The sequence below is a fragment of the Bufo bufo genome, chromosome 4, assembly GCF_905171765.1.
Source record: "Bufo bufo chromosome 4, aBufBuf1.1, whole genome shotgun sequence".
Classification (NCBI taxonomy): Eukaryota; Metazoa; Chordata; class Amphibia; order Anura; family Bufonidae; genus Bufo; species Bufo bufo.
Window position 1 is genome coordinate 252,988,457 of NC_053392.1, and position 16,800 is coordinate 253,005,256.

General features: G+C 45.5%; 1 protein-coding gene across 4 annotated transcripts in view; it reads left to right on the forward strand.

Annotated features, from left to right (window-relative positions):
* FAM131A (family with sequence similarity 131 member A) overlaps window positions 1-16,800 on the forward strand; it is a 108,182-nt gene that overhangs the window by 69,348 nt on the left and 22,034 nt on the right. Inside the window, exon 1 of one of the 4 annotated variants that reach the window (XM_040428524.1) lies at window positions 5,643-5,662. The exons of the other annotated variants lie outside the window; for them this stretch is intronic. The gene's annotated coding sequence lies outside the window, so the exon portion shown is untranslated. Of the gene's footprint in view, window positions 1-5,642; window positions 5,663-16,800 lie in introns of those variants that run through there. 4 annotated transcript variants of the gene reach the window in all.

Below are 16,800 nucleotides of genomic sequence, written 5' to 3' on the forward strand. Positions count from 1 at the left end.
ATAAGGCACTTCCTACAATATTGTTATTATCCATATTGCTTCCTTTGCTGGCTGGATTCATTTTTCCATCACATTATACACTGCTTGTTTCTATGGTTATGACCACCCTGGAATCCATCAGTGTTTGGTCGTGCTTGCACACCATAGGAAAAAACGCCTGCCTCTCTGGTGGCTGGAACTGTGGGACAGCACATAGACTAGTGCTTTTTCTTCTAGTGTACAAGCGCGGCCACTGCTGCTGGATTGCAGGGTGGTCGTAACCCTGGAAACAAGCAGTGTATAAAGTGATGGAAAAATAAATCCATCCAGCAAAGGAGGCAATATGGATAATAACACTAAATTAGTAAGTGGTTGTATTAACTTCCTTTCTACATAATAAATGCAATTTGCTGTAGTGAGGCAGCCCCTTTTAGCAAGTTGAAGATTAAATTATCTGTAAAAGGCATAAAGTTAAAGATGACATATTATCTTTGTATTATAAACAAAAACAATTATTTATTTTCATCTTCCACATTTTCAAAATAACAAAAAAGGAAAAGGGCCAGAAGTAAAACTTTGGGCACCCTGCATGGTTAGTACCTAGTAGCACTTTTTGTAGCCAGCCAAGAGTCCTTCAATTCTTGTTTTTCATCCATTCTTCCTTTCAAAAGGCTTCCAGTTCTGTGAGATTCCTGGGCAGTCTTGCATGCACTGCTCATTTGAGGTCCATCCACAGATTTTCAATGAGGTTTAGATCCGTGGACTGTGGGGACCATGGTAAACCCTCCAGCTTGTATCTTTTGAGGTAGTCTGTTGTGGATTTTGGATCATTATCCATTATCCTCTTTTCAACTTCAACTTTTTTACAGTTGGTTTTATGTTTTCTTCCACACAACCCCAAAGCATGATTGATCCACCCCCATGCTTAATGGTTGGAGAGGTGTTCTTGTCATGACATTCTGTGCCCTTTTTTCTCCAACATCCCTTTGCTCATTGTGGCCAAAGAGTTCCACAGCACTTGTTTCCAAAATGCATCAGGCTTGTTTAGATGTTCTTTTACAAACTTCTGATGCTAAATTTGTTGGTGAGGATGCAGGAGAGGTTTTCTGCTGATGGCTCTTCCATGAAGGCCATATTTGTGCAGGTGTCTCTGAACAGTAGAACAATGTACCATATGTCCAGAGTCTGCTATATCTTCCAGAAGGTCTTTTGTAGTCTAACGGGAGTTCTGATTTGCCTTTCTAGAAATCCTAGGTCTCTAAAAAAAAATCTTGGTCTTCCAGACCTTTTCCTGACCTCCACTGTTCCTGTTAACTGACTTTATTATTATTATTATTATTATTATTATTATTATTATTATATATATATATATATATATATATATTTTTTTTTAACTGAGGCAACCTGAAAATGCTTTGCTATCCTCTTATAGCCTTCTCCTGCATTGTTGGCCTCAACCATTTTCATTTTTAGATTGTTAGGCAGCTGCTTAGAAGAACCCATGGCAGCTGTTTTTTGGGACAAGGTTAGAGGAATCTGAGTATCAAGTTTTGAAATTTGCATTATCGGCCTTTCCTGACGAGGACTGTGAAAAAGCCTTAACCCTAACAGGCTATTTAAAGGGAGTCTTTCACCTATACTGACCATTATAGAACACTAACACCATTATCAGCATTATAGTCCCCACTCCCCATATGTGAATGCTACTTACTGTTTAGCTGTCCGTTGCTTATTTTCTTCAAAAAACAATTTTATTCAATATGCAAATTAGGCCTGAAGGTGCCCAGGGGCGGCGTTCAAGCGGCCGGTGCCCAGGCCTCTCGTCGCTATTAATCTGAAACCCCTCCCCTTTCACCACTCTGACCCGCCCTAGGTTCTTCTGATTACCTTCTCCCTTCAGTGTGAAATCCCGAGCCTGCGCCGTGCATCCGAATCACCACGCCTGCGCACAGCATTACCCATTATGGGCATCGGCATCCAAGCGTTTATTGCGCATGCGCCGGACCCAACATCCCGATCTAGCTGGCCGCATAATAAGCGATGGACAGCTAAACAGTAAGTAGCATTCACATATGGGGACTATAATGCTGATAATGGTGTTAGTGTTCTAGAACAGTCAGTATAGGTGAAAGACTCCCTTTAAGATCTGAGACCTCCCTCAAAGTTATCTGAGCACTCAAATCTCCTTGGTTTCCGAAAGTTTTGCAAGGTGCTCCTTTTTCTTTTTTTACTCTAAAAAATAATATATTGATTTTGCTCAAAATGTTGAAAAATGTGTCATCTTTATACGTAGGGCACACACCCCACAAACACTTCTTGAATAAAAATTGTAAATTAATCTATATCCTGGATAATCCGTTTAAAGTAGACCTGTCCGCTCCACTGACATGTCTCTTTTAGTAAATATTTATATTCCCTATAATATAGTAATTCTGCAGCATCTTTTTTTGTAACTCTGCATTGTGCCATTACTCTGTTATAACTCCTAGAAATGTATGAATAAATTGACAACTGGGTCCTACCAGTTGGGGGTTTGTCCCTCCCTCTGTCTGAGCTACCAGTGTCAGACTGTGCAGGGACATTGTAGACAAGCGGAATAGTAGGAGGGATATCAGGAACGGCAGAATGCAGAATTCTAAGTAATGATGCTCCCCAGTTGTTATTACATAGGAATGCATGTATTTACTAAATCAGACATGTCAGGAGCACCGATGTACATGTACACTTTAATTACATAATGTTCCTGGCACCAGTGAAAGTTCTGGACCTCCATCCTGATTTTGGACAAAAATCTTATTCAATGTCGTCTCTTGCCCTCTTCACACATTCTCCTGCAGTTGACCCCTGCTGAGGCAGCAACTAGCAGAAATCTATCCCCTGACCTTTAAAATCTGCTCAGAAGCTCATTATTGTAACCTCTTCTCCCGGTAGGACGGAGGGATAGATGGTGGAATTCTTCACTTGTCAGTAGCCCATACTGACACCTAATGGACAAAATAATTATGCCCCCTCCAAAACTAGGGAGATGATTATTACAGCGCTCTGAGGCAGCCACCCATACCTTGGGCATTCACTCTGATCCCTTGTATATCTGCCCCTGTTTTTTCTGATCAGTTGCAGCCTGCATTTTGAAACCTTCCACTAGTCTTCACTGGTTCAGTGTCTGTTCATAGCTTGCTGTAGTGATACATTCTGGGAAGTTTCCTATATACCAGCAGTCATTGTTCAGTAATCTGATGTCGGAAAAAACACTGAATAGGAGCTCAGCTGAGCTGTTAGGGCTGCCTGTATGTCTGCTTCCACTGACAACCAGCAGAATTTTCAGTGCAGCTCTATGGCTGAGTTCACACTATATTTTTTGCTGTATAGTTTAGGCATATATTTTTTACTGCTACAACAGGATGCAACTGGGCACCTGTACAGTTGGATTTTGTTGCCATTGATTTCCATTATAAGAATAAATTGCCCCAGCCCCTCTCCTCCTTTGTCCAGCACAAGTGAAAATGGATCCTGGTGTTGCCCCCTGTTCCAGCCAACAAACCTGCATGTCCATCAAATGTGAGCAGTTTGGGGCACCCAGGCTCTACTTATTTCTGTAGCCAGTCCCGACATTAGTTCTCTGCCTGGCCCTGTCAATCAAAGCAGTGAGGAGCGGAGCTTGGGTGCAACAAGAGCAATGATGAAATGTATCATAACTTGGAAACAGAGCCTCAGATAAACCAAAGAAAAAAAGCTTATTAAGCAGGAGAACCACAGCTATGTGTCCATGTAGACCAGGAGTGAGGAAACTTTTTGCTGCCGAGCCCATTTGGATATTTGTATCCTTGTTCGCAGGCTATACAAAATTCTCAAATTAAAAATTAGACCACTATATTTGGTCAAACGTATAATTAGATCATACCCCAAAGCTCCATCAGCCTCAGATCAGACTTCCCCTAGCCTCCATTGGCCTCAGTTCGAACCCCATCAGACTCCAATCAGACCCCCAGATCAGATATAATCAGTCTCAGATCGGACCCTCCAGCCCCATTCAGCCTCAGATCAGACCCCCATCAGACCTCAAATCAGATGTTACAAAAAATAAACTTGCCTAGCTTGCTCCAGGCGGCACTGCAGATGCAGGACTCCTCTCTCCCCACATCGCTTCTTCTGGGTCCACAGCATCAGGTCATAGCATGCACCTATATGTCCTACTTCCTGACTCTGTACGTTTTAGGACACAGCAGGGTACGGAAGAAGACCAGGGAAGGTGAGTACAGCCAGCGCAGCGCTGCCCTCACCTTCCCTTGCCTCCCCACATGCTAATGACTACTTCCATAATGGAAGCGGTCATTAGCATTCAGACTATAAGACGCACTTGCACTTTGCACCCAATTTTGGGGGGAAAATTGCATCTTATAGTCCAAAAAATACGGTATGCTCTGGCAGGTAGCTGGGGGCCATATGAAATGATCTGCGGACGTTCCCACACCTAATGTAGACAGTTGGATAGGGAGGTCACTGGTGACAGATTCCCTTTAATGGTGGATTCAGTAATAATGTTTGGGCTTACTAAAAAAATATTTTATCTTGACATATAGTTATTGCAATGCCTGTTTTCATTGATACTCGCATGAAACAATTTTGGAGCATCTCTTTTTCAAAATCTTTGCGCTGATTTTCTACTGAATATTTATGAATGAATTGATAACCATTCTCTTGCCAGTGGGTTATATCTCTACACAGTCTATCAGTTCACAGAGCTGTAGTTGGCAGTCCTATAGAAGCCAATGTAGCAGTGGTCACACCATCGTAGGTGCACACCACAGCTCCATGCAAACCGGGGACCCCGTAGTCCCAGCAGTCAGAACACCAGCAGTCACACATTCCTTCTCACCTATCCTGTGGATCAGTGGATAATGTTGTTCCGGGGCCACCCTGTTTCCAGTCACTTCCATAATGTAGTGTTGGGAGGTTTTTATGCATCATTATTATAGACTGGTGCCTTGTGTCATGCTTCTACAAGGCTTGTCTTACAATGTCATACATGTGGAATACATTTATATTGGTAATAATATTCTTCAGATTGAAGAGTAACTCACACATCTGCCTGCATTGTGACATTTGGTGACAGATTTCTAGCATGCTTTGTGGTGATTTATTAAGTTCTCACTCGTAAACAAGGCAGGTTGCCTGTGAATGCTGTTTCATTGCTTTTTGCCTACTTTTTAGTGGTTGAGTTCTGGTTTAAAAAAATATGTCATTTACAATACAATGCCCTGTTTATTTGGGACAAGGAAACCTTTTTCTTCTCTCTCAACCTCCTCCTCCTCTCTTTGCTTTCTATCCCCCTTATTTATTCCTCTCTCCCCCCCACCTGACATGTTCTCTTTGTATCCCAGGAGATTCTCTCCATGCTGAGGTTTCCATAGAAATTCACCTTGTTGGTGTTGGCTCTCAATGAGTAGGTGGAAGGAGGGGGAGATTGGAGTGAGCACCACCTGTTATAAAACTGAATGTGATGGAAAAGTGCAGCGCATGTTGCATAGCATGAATTTCCTTTCTGTCTTCCTGGCACTTTGCATTGCAGAGCACTATATGCATTCCTCTCTCTCCCTAACAGAGCAACGCCTGTGTGTTGAGTTGGGAAGATCTGCAGCAGACCAGAGGAACAGCCAAAAGTTTGGGCAATTCTGGGGTAGTGGTATGTGCACTGGGTTCCATGATCAGTGTTTAGAGTGCATTTCTATATGTTTTTGCCATTGTCTTTTGTGCCCACTCTCCATCCCAGGATTCGTTTTTGTGATATTCCTACTTTTTAGAAGTGAGTTAGATGTAGGGATAAGAGTGTGTTCATATGTGGTTATGTTCGAAAATTAAATTACTTATTTTTTCTTACATTTCAAGAATGTTCCATTCATTTGCAGTAAAAGAGTCAGTAAATCTGCATTGTAGTTCAGTATATAAAACTGGCATGAACTAGAAGCATTCAGTCTGCTTGTAATGACACTTTACTGTCTCACTTTCATGTTTTTTAAAGCACTGCCTATGAAATGAAAATAATACAGTTGACTGTATATAATATGTTAGTCCTTCTGCTAAGATATGACTGTCTGCATTCACTTATTTAAATAACATTAGAATGAAGCCATGTGTGTGAATATATATATATATATATATATATATATATATATATATCTATATCTCGATATCAATATTATATTATTGGGGTGGAACAGTCAGGTCTTCAAGTTGATGTGTTTGAAGCAGGAAAAATGGACAAGTCTAAGGATCTGAGGCCATGTTGTGATTAGTGTTGAACAAACACCAAAGTGCTCGAGTAGAACACTTTGGTATGCTCGGGTGCTCTACCGAGCACCTGAGCACAATAGAAGTCAATGGGAGAACCCGAGCATTAAACCAGGTACCCCCTGCTCTGAAGAGAGGAGGGTGTCTGGTTTACATGAAAAGGTCAGAAGTTGATGGAAACACCACGTAAATGGTTCGGGAACAGCATGGAGAGGATGTCTGGATGCATCTGGACTCCCAGGTCGCTGCTGGGAACGATGTTGTCCGAGTAGTACGCCACCTTTACAGACTGACAATAATACGCACAAAACCGAAGATAAAATCGATTTTAGAGGAAAAATGATTAGGAAACATTCTTTCCTGTATATTTACTTGTATATAAAGTGCAAGTGCTGCCAAAAATTACAAGGAAAAGGTACTAAAATACAACCTGTATATCACTTAATGGAGCCTCATTCACATTGTGGTACAATAGTTCAGGTAGTGGGACGCCTATGCACTAAGTGAAAGGGCTGCCAAAAATACAAGGAACCGACACTCTAATACACCCTTTATTACACATAAAGGAGGGCATCATACACACCCTTGAAAAATTATGATTGACAGCTTGCTGGTGACCCTCAAAAACATTAGGAGCAAGGCCCTCTTAAACATTAGGGGCGAAGGCCTGCTGCTGAGCTGACCATCTAAAAAATTAGGGGTGAGGGTCTGCTGCTGATCTGACCTTCTAAAACATTAAAGGGATTCTGTCACCAGGTTTCACCCCTGTCAGCTAAACATATGCTGATGTTCAGGGCCTCATCAGGATTCCTAATGTGGGCTTCTAAATGTGATCCGTAGCCTTAGGCCTCTTTCACACGACCGTTTTTGTTTTTTTTTCCGTTTTGCGGGCCATTTTTTGCGTTCCGTATACGGTCCGTATACGGAACCATTCATTTCAATGGTTCCGCAAAAAAAACGGAATGTACTCCGTATGCATTCCATTTCCGTAGTTCCGTTCCGTTTTAAGATAGAACATGTCCTATCTTTGGCCGCAAATCATGTTCCGTGGCTCCATTAAAGTCTATGGGTCCGCAAAAAAGACGGAATGCATACGGAAATGCATCCGTATGTCTTCCGTATCCGTTCCGATTTTCTTCGGATCCATCTATTGAAAATGTTATGCCCAGCCCAAATTTTTTCTATGAAATTACTGTATACTGTATATGCCATACGGAAAAACGGAACGGAAACAAAAAACGGAACAACGGATCCATTTAAAACGGACCGCAAAACACTGAAAAAGCCATACGGTCGTGTGAAAGAGGCCTTATTTTGCTAAAAAACTGGTTTTACTAACCTGTCACTCAAAGAAATAAGGTGCCCAAGGAGATGTCAAGGGATGCAAGGTGCCGGCCGCACCCACCGCCGTTCGTGCCCAGCGCCGCCTTTCCAGACTTCTGCACCGCCTCCTAATCCTCTGTGCCGCCTCTCTCTCTCCCTCCATCCCCTCTCCTCCCTCCTCCTGCTGTAAGATCTCGCCCGTGCGCACAGGGCTCTGCCTGATGCGCCCGTGCGGACATCTCGATTTGGCTTCTTAAAGCGAAGTGCGCATGCGCCGGCACTTTGCTCAACCCAGGTATGACCTGCACTCTGGCGCCAGCCTCTCAGAGCCCTGTGCGCACGCACGATATCTTACAGCAGCAGGAGGAGGGGGGAGGGAGGGAGGGAGAGCGAGAGGCGGCTCAGAGGATTAGGAGGCGGTGCAGAAGTCTGGAAAGGTGGCGGTGGGTGCGGCCGGCACCTTGCATCCCTTGACATCCCCTTGGGCACCTTATTTCCACTGCCGCCTTTCCAGAATTCTGCACCGCCTCCTAATCCTCTGTGCCGCCTCTCGCTCTCCCTCCCTCCTCCTCCTGCTGTAAGATATCGCACGTGCGCACAGGGCTCTGAGAGGCTGGCGCCAGAGTGCAGTTCATACCTGGGTTGAGCGAAGTGCCAGCACATGCGCACTTCGCTTTAAGAAGCCAAATTGAGAAGTCCGCACGGGCGCATCAGGCAGAGCCCTGTGCGCACGCGCGAGATCTTACAGCAGGAGAGGGGATGGAGGGAGAGCGAGAGGCGGCACAGAGGATTAGGAGGCGGTGCAGAAGTCTGGAAAGGCCGGCACCTTGCATCCCTTGACATCCCCTTGGGCACCTTATTTCTTTGAGTGACAGGTTAGTAAAACCTGTTTTTTAGCAAAATAAGGCTACGGATCACATTTTAGAAGCCCACATTAGGAATCCTGATGAGGCCCTGAACATCAGCATATGTTTAGCTGACAGGGGTGAAAACTGGTGACAGAATCCCTTTAAGGGCGAGTGCCTGCTGCTGATCTGACCATGGAAAAAATTATGGGCGAGGGCCTCCTGCTGAGCTGACCATTGAAAAAAATTATGGTTGAGTGCCTGCTGCTGAGCTGACCCTCTAAGACATCAGGAGCGAGGGCAGCCTAATAAGCATGTTGATATTGATGGAGGAGGAGACGGAGGACGAGAAAAGGAAGATTGAACCATATACCCTTTTTTGTGGTAGAAGGGGTGCAATACACCATAAAAGCCAATTTAAAGTGCCTTTATGTTCAGCCGCTTTCCTCTGGTGGAGTAGAGAAGTGAGGGGCAATCCAGGCCTTGTTCATTTTTATAAGAGTCAACCGATCAGCATTTTCAGTTGACAGGCGGATGCGCTTATCAGTTATTATGCCCCCAGCAGCACTAAACCCGCTCTGACAAAACGCTGGCGGCAAGCACCTCCAAGGCGTAGAGCGCCAGTTCGTGTCACATGTCCAGCTTGGACACCCAATAGTTATAAGGCACAGAGGGATCATTGAGGACGCAGACACGGTCTGCTACCTACTCCTTCACCATCTTCCAAAATTTTTCCCTCCTTGTGACAGTAGTCCTCGCATCAGGGCGAGGGTCCTGGTGGGGTGTCATGAAACTGTCCCAGGCCTTGGAGAGTGTTGCCCTGCCTCTGTTGGAACTGCTGTGTGTTTCCCTCGTCTCCCCTCCTCGGTTTCCCAAAGAACTACGTACTCTGCCGCCAGCGTTGTCAGCTGGAAATTTTTGGAGCAATTTTTCCACAAGGACCTTCTGGTATTGCACCATTTTGCTAGTCCTCTCTACCACAGGAATGAGAGATGAGAAGTTCTCTTTGTAGCAGTGGCCGAGAAGGGTGAACGATCAGTAATCTGTGTTGGCCAAAATGCGTACAACGCGAGGGTCGCGGGAAAGACAGCATAACAAAGTCAGCCATGTGTGCCAGAGTCCCAACAGGCAAGATTTCTCTGTCCTCATCAGGAGGATGACTCTCAGTCTCCTCATTCTCTTCCTCCTCTTCTGCCCATCCACTCTGAACTGATGGAATAAACCTGCAATGGGTACTACCCTCTGTAGTGGAGGCAACCGTCTCCTGCTCCTCCTCATCCTGCTCCAATTCGCGCTGAGAAGACGAAATGAGAGTGGTCTGGCTATCACCCTGTTTAATGTCTTCCCCCATTTCCACCTCTTACACATGCAAAGCATCCGCCTTCTTTGTGAGCAGCGAGCGTTTCAATAGACACAGAAGTGGGATGGTTACGTGGGTAGTAGAGGCATCGCTCATCATCTGTGTTGATTCCTCAAAGTTGCGTAAAACCTCACAGAGGTCAGACATCCATGCCCACTCGTCGCTTGTGAAGAGCGGCAGCTGACTGGAAAGGCGACGACCATGTTGCAGCTGGTATTCCACTACTGCCCTCTGCTGCTCACAAAGCCTGGCCAACATATGGAACGTGGAGTTCCAGCGCGTGCTCACGTCGCACAACAGTGCTGCAGCGCTGCCAGACCAGCGGCAGCTGTAGATGACTTTCGGAAATGGGCACACACGCTGTGTACCTTCACCAGTAGCTCAGGCAAATTGGGGTAGGTTTTGAGAAACCGCTGAACCACTAAGTTGAAGACGTGGGCTAGGCATGGTATGTGTGTAAGCTTGCTGAGCTCCAAAGCTGCCATTATCCGACACAACCATGCCTGGTTGTAGGTTGAGTGGCGAGAGCCACAGCTCAGTCTGGTCCCTCATCCCCTGCCACAGCTCTGCGGTGGTGTGCTGTTTGTCACCTAAGCAAATAAGTTTCAGAACGGCCTGTTGCCGCTTCCCCACTGCAGTGCTACACTGCTTCAAGCTACTGACTGGTGCTGCAAGATGACAATTCAGAGGTGAAAGTGGAGGAGTTGGGGGGGTTTCATCCACTAATGTAGGTGGTGGCGGAAATCCTGATGGAAGTAGGGCCCGCAATCCTTGGTGTCTGTAGCACCTGTGCCATCCCAGGGTACGACTCTCTCCCGGCTTCCACAACTTTCACCAAGTGTGCCGTCAGGGAAATGTAGCGTCCCTGGCCACAAGTACTTGTCCATGTGTCAGTCGTTAAGTGGACCTTCTCAATAACTGCGTTGGTCATGGCACGGGTGATGTTACGGGACAAATGCTGGTGTAAGGCAGGGACGGCACACCGGGCAAAATAGTGGCGGCTGGGGACTGAGTAACGAGGGACGGCCACCGCCATTAGGCTGCGGAAAGCCTCAGTGTCCACAAGCCTAAATGGCAACATTTCCAGGGCCAGCTATTTGGAAAGTTGCGCATTTAGTGCTATGGCCTGTGGGTGAGTGGCTGGGTATTTGCGCTTTCGTTCAAAGGCCTGGGGTATGGACATCTGTACGCTGCGCTGGGACACAGAAGTGGATGTGCTAGCTGATGGTGCTTGGCGGAAGGCATCCAGGCTTGCGTCTTGGACAGGGGATTGGCCAGCATGTAACACAGGGCAAGAGGAGGCAGTGGTGTGACCTGCAGACACTTATTGTGGACCCAGGCGTTCGGCCCACCTATTAGGGTGCTTTGATGCCATGTGGAGGATCATGCTGTGGTGGTGAGGTTGCTAGTGTTCACACCCCTGCTCATTTTGGTACGGCACAGGTTGCAAATGACAATTCTTTTATCGTCCGCACTTTCATCAAAAAAGCGCCAGACTGCGGAACACCTACCCCTTGGCAAGGGAGATTTCCGCAAGGGGGTGCTCCGGGGAACCGTTGTGGACCTGTTTGGTGTATCCCACCTTCTCCCTTTTGCCATCCCACTGCCTCTTCCAGCCTGTTGCGGTGCTGCGGATGCCTCCCCCTCTGTACTGCTGTCCCCGCTCGGCTTGCCACCTCCCCAGGTTGGGTCAGTGATTTCATCGTCCACCACCTCCTCTTCCACTTCTTCACTCTGGTCATCCTCCTGACTTGTTGACCCATCAACAAACTCACTTATTGACAACTGTGTCTCATCATCATCATCATCATCATCCACCTCGTGAAACACTAATTGCCTTTCCCCACCGCCATCTTCTTCTGACTGTGGATGCTCAAGAGTTTGGGAATCAGGGCACAAGATCTCCTCATGTCCCTCTTCAAACGGGCTTGGCGAGAGGCCCAAATTAAGGAATGGCGATGAAAAGAGCTCCTCTGAATATCCAAGTGTCGGATCAGTTGTTTGCAAAGATTCTCCATGGTGGGAGGAAGGAGGATCAGGGCAAGGATTCTGTTGACCAGACTCTTGGCTACTGTGACTGGAGTTTGTGGAAGACAGGGTGGTGCTTAACTGACTGAAAGCATTATTTGCTGCAATCCAACCGACCACCTGGTCGCACTGGTGTGACGTCGAGAGTGGTGTCCTGCGCCGCCCTGCAAACTGGGACATGAAGCTAGGTATCGTGGATGAGTGTGCTCTGGTAGCAGGCAAAGTTTCACCGCACACAGGGCCACGGCCTCTGGGTGCACCATCAGCAGCACGGCCACTTCCCCGTCCCTTACTGCTCGCCTTCCGCATATTAAATGGTATATATGCTTGCAACTATGTCACACGTACAGTAGCACAGGTTTTGTAAGTGTACACGCAAATAAATTACACTGAATGTCACTGATATTTCGGATGCGCTAATGTTATACAGGAGATGTAGCGCAGTTAATGTCGCTGCAACCAGCAACGAAGAAATTCGACTAAATGTCACTGATATTTAGGATGGGCAAATGTTATACAGAAGATGTAGCACAGGTAATGTCGCTGTCACCAGCAGCGAAAAAATTACACTGAATGTCACTGATATTTCGGATGCACTAAAGTTATATTGGAGATGTAGCGCAGGTAATGTCGCGGCAGTAATGCAGTGCCCAAACAATTGAAAGTAATTTAGCGCAGGTTGCGCAAAAAATATATATTGCTGGCAGATACAACAATAGTCTTTAAAGGGCTTCTATCACCAGATTTGGTCCTATTTAGCTGACTGACACTAGCGATGTGCTAGTGTGAGCAGTCCATAACAGTGTTCTTACTTATCATCTGTCTGCTGCCGTTCACCTTAAAAACGTACTTTTATAGATATGCTAATGAGTCTCTAGGTGCTATGTGGGCGTCATTAGCACCTAGAGGGCTCCGTCCACTAACCATTTCAGCCGCCCATCGCGTCCCTCCAGCCCGCCCCGCTCCTGTTGATTGACGTGAAACTTCTCAGTATCTCGTACCAATTCTCGTGCCTGTGCCGTGCGCTTCTGTATTCTCCCGGCGCCGGCTTCCTCACTGCGCCTGCGCCAACTACGTTACAGTGAGGAAGCAGGCACCAGGAGCGCGGCATTCACTCACTGCGCCTGCGCCGAATACAGAAGCGCACGGCGCAGGCGCGGGAATTGGTACGAGATACTGAGAAGTTTCACGTCAATCAACAGGAGCGGGGTGGGCTGGAGGGACGCGATGGGCAGCTGAAATGGTTAGTGGACGGAGCCCTCTAGGTGCTAATGACGCCCACATAGCGCCTAGAGGCTCATTAGCATATCTATAAAAGTAAGTTTTTAAGGTGAACGGCAGCAGACAGATGATAAGTAAGAACACTGTTATGGACTGCTGACACTAGCACATCGCTAGTGTCAGTCAGCTAAATAGGACCAAATCTGGTGATAGAAGCCCTTTAAAAGGACTTTTGGGTCTCTGCAATGGCACGCAATTTAGCACAGGTTGCGCTAAAAATATATATAAAAGGACTTTTGGGTCTCTAACACCAACCCTGTCTAACAAAAAAAAAATGATTAAATTCCCTACACTATCTGTCCCTTCTACAGCACAGCTCTCTCTGACTAAGACTGGCCGAACCACAAGTCATCGGGTGCTTTATAGCACCCGATTACCCGTTTCGGCCAGCCAATCGCTGTAATGCCAGTAACCAACATGGCTACGGCATTACAGTGAGTGGCATTACTTACCTGCATGTTTATTGACTGCATGGGGTTCAGCCGAACATGCTTGATCAACACTAGTTGTGAGGGCTAGACTACAGGAGTCAGTCAGAGCATCTTCAGATTAGTAGGTCTTGTGAGATGTTCCTGGTGGTTAGTACCTACCAGTAGGGGTCCAAGGAAGGACAACTGATAAACCAACAACAGGTCTTGGGCACCCAAGACTCATTGATATGGATGTGGAGCAAATGCTAGCCCTTTTGTTCTGTTTCAACAAAAAGCTACTGTAGCACAGATACCAAATACTGGTTATGGTAGAAAGATATTAGATCAGAGCTCGTTGCAACTTGATGTGTATGAAGCGGCCCATCCTGACCACTGTCCACCACCAAAAGTGCCTGCAGTCGATATCAGAACTGGACCACTCTCAGTGGAAGAAGATAGCTTGGTCTGATGAATCCCATTTGTTTTACATATTTTGGACGGCTGGGTGCATGTGCATCCCTTACCTTAGAAAGGGATAGCATCAAGAGGCTTCATGGAAAGAAGGCATGCTGGTGGAGGAAGTATGATATTGCAATGTTCTTCTGGGAAACTTTTGGGACCTGGCATTCATTCTGATGTTACTTTGATAAATACCACCTACCTAAACAGTACCTTCCGTCATTGCGGTGGTATTCTCTAATGGCAGTGGCTTCTTGAAATAAGATTATGTGCCTGCCAAATTGTTCAGGAATAGTTTAAGCATTGCTAAAAGTTTGAGGTATTGACTTGGGCCTCCAAACTCCCCAGTTCATCATCTGATCAGGCATCTATGCGAAGTGCAGGAAAAACATGTCCGATCCTTGGAGGCCCCAACTCTCAAGCTACAGGACTTAAAGGTACTGCTGTTAAAGTCTTGTAAGCAGTTACCACCGGACACCTTCAGAGATCTTGTGCAGTCCATGCCTCAACCGGTCAGAGCTGTTTTAACAGCATATGGGGGACTTTCACAGTTTTAGATTTGAATGTTATGACTGAACAATGTATTTCAGAATTAATGTATAATTATAAATCTAATCTACCAACAAAGGCCCAAAGTTTATTTTTAAAGATGCCCGAGGCATAACAATATTGATAACTAAAAATGGTTTAAGGTTTATTCTGTGTAGCCACAGCTGCTGTCCAGCGGTGGTCTTCATGCTGGTAGGAAATATGTGCTACAGAGCATGTGGTACCATTTTATTATATATGTAATGTTGGCCCCAGAAAGATCTTAAATTTCTTGTGTAAGCATATATACTAGTGGACTACAGTTGGCAGCTGTCAGGACCCCTGCATGTCCCACTTTCAACTGTGTCTGTCTCCTCAGGCACGATGTAGTGACGTCACCGCACTTGCTGGACTGAGCCACAGACAGCACAGAGCAGACCTGCTCCACTCTGTTAGTTGGGAGAGCGTGGGGTATTTAAATTGGAGTCAATATAGGGCATCACTAGTTTATAAAAACTACTTGAATATCCCTAGTGTAAAGCTACTTTCTAGAACATCCCTTCACATTTTCTGTGTCTCTGTATGGATTCTTGGTTAAAGAAGGTCATGTACTTTGCTCAGCAAAATAGGGTTGCCGTGGATGTTATATTTTTAATTTTTTTTAAAATTTTTTTACATATTGGCTTGATAAGGTATGGGCGTAGCATGACATAATAATTCATGGGAATTTTACTACAGTACAGTACTCATTTCTGTACAGGTTGGACACTAAAGTACATTATACTTTGATTCCCATGTGTTCACAAGTATTTTGATCCCATTTTAGCTGTACTGCATGTAGCAGCAAAGGAGTGAATAGCCTTGGAAATGCAACAAATGCTTTGGATTGTGTACACAAAGGTCTGACCAATACAGTGGAGGATTGTAACAAAAGTCATTGTATTGCTAGGATCATTATACACTTGGGCACCAAGTAAAGTGGTGGTTCACATTTATGTTGTGAACCTCAGGCTTTCGGTCAGACAAAAAAATACTACATAAAAGCCAGCCTTTATGCCGGAAAGCCGCCGGATCCCAATATATTGAATGGGGATTCGGCAGTGCACAGTCCTATGCCTGATACTATGAACTCCGGCAGTCTGTTTCTTCTCCGGAACAGACTGCCGTAGTTCAGAACACAGATGTGATTGCCGCCTAAAGAGGAATAGTTCTAGGCCTGAGGCTCACTTTCACCTAGCTCTGACTGGTTTATACATCTAACCAGCAGTTCACCAAGTCACAGAACATGCACACCTTTTCCCATCAGAAAAATCTATTACCATTTATCTCGTTTTGAGATGTCCAGGTGTTGTCGAGAGTTTGTCAGATAAAACCATGTCGTTCACTTTCAAGGGCTGATTACCCTCTTCTAAGGCCAGTTTCAGATGAGTGTGTTCACTATGTGAAACATAATCAATTCCCCTACAGAACTCTGCCACTTATGACCGGACCACACAGCATTCTAATGATTTATAATCTTGTGTGTCTCTGCCCAACCTCAACTGTAATGATTGTACTGACAGCATTATGCGAGTACAAAACATTACTTTAGAGGTCGGGTAGAAACACACAGCATTATAAATCATTATAATGCTGTGCGATCCAGTCAAACAGCAGAATTGGAATTCATGCTTCCACACGTGTTTCATGCAGTGAACACGCTCGTCTGAAACTGGACTAGGAAAGTAAATGTCCATTTACAAGTTGCTGGACCCATCATTTTCAGACAGGTTGCAGTAAAAGTTCCACAATCTTGCTGTATGCTAGGTGTGAACCACCTTTATACCTTTAGGGTAGAAATCCAAGCAAATTCTATCCAAAATACTGGGGCAGATTTACTAATACTGTCTAATAGTAAGATTATTAGTGTAAAACTGCTCCAGATTTATCACAGTGGCTAATCCACAATGATAAATCTGGCGCACCTACAGTCTGTCTATTCTATTTTTTGGCCTAGCCTGGCAAAGCTATGTACTCTGTCCACTAAACCACGCACCATTGTCGGATCAGGCATAAAAAGTTCCTTAAAGGGGTTGTGCGGCGATTTATATTGATGATTACACTGCTTCCTGGTCATTACATTACACGTCGTCTCCTCTGGAGCGGCACATAGTGTAATTAAGTGAATGGCGTACAGTGTAATGAACAGGAAGTGGCGCCAACATGGAGCTCCGTCTCCTCTTCAAACAGCTCATTGGTGGGGTTGCGGGGTGTTGAACCTTTGCTGATCAGATATTGATGACCTATCCCGAGGATTTAA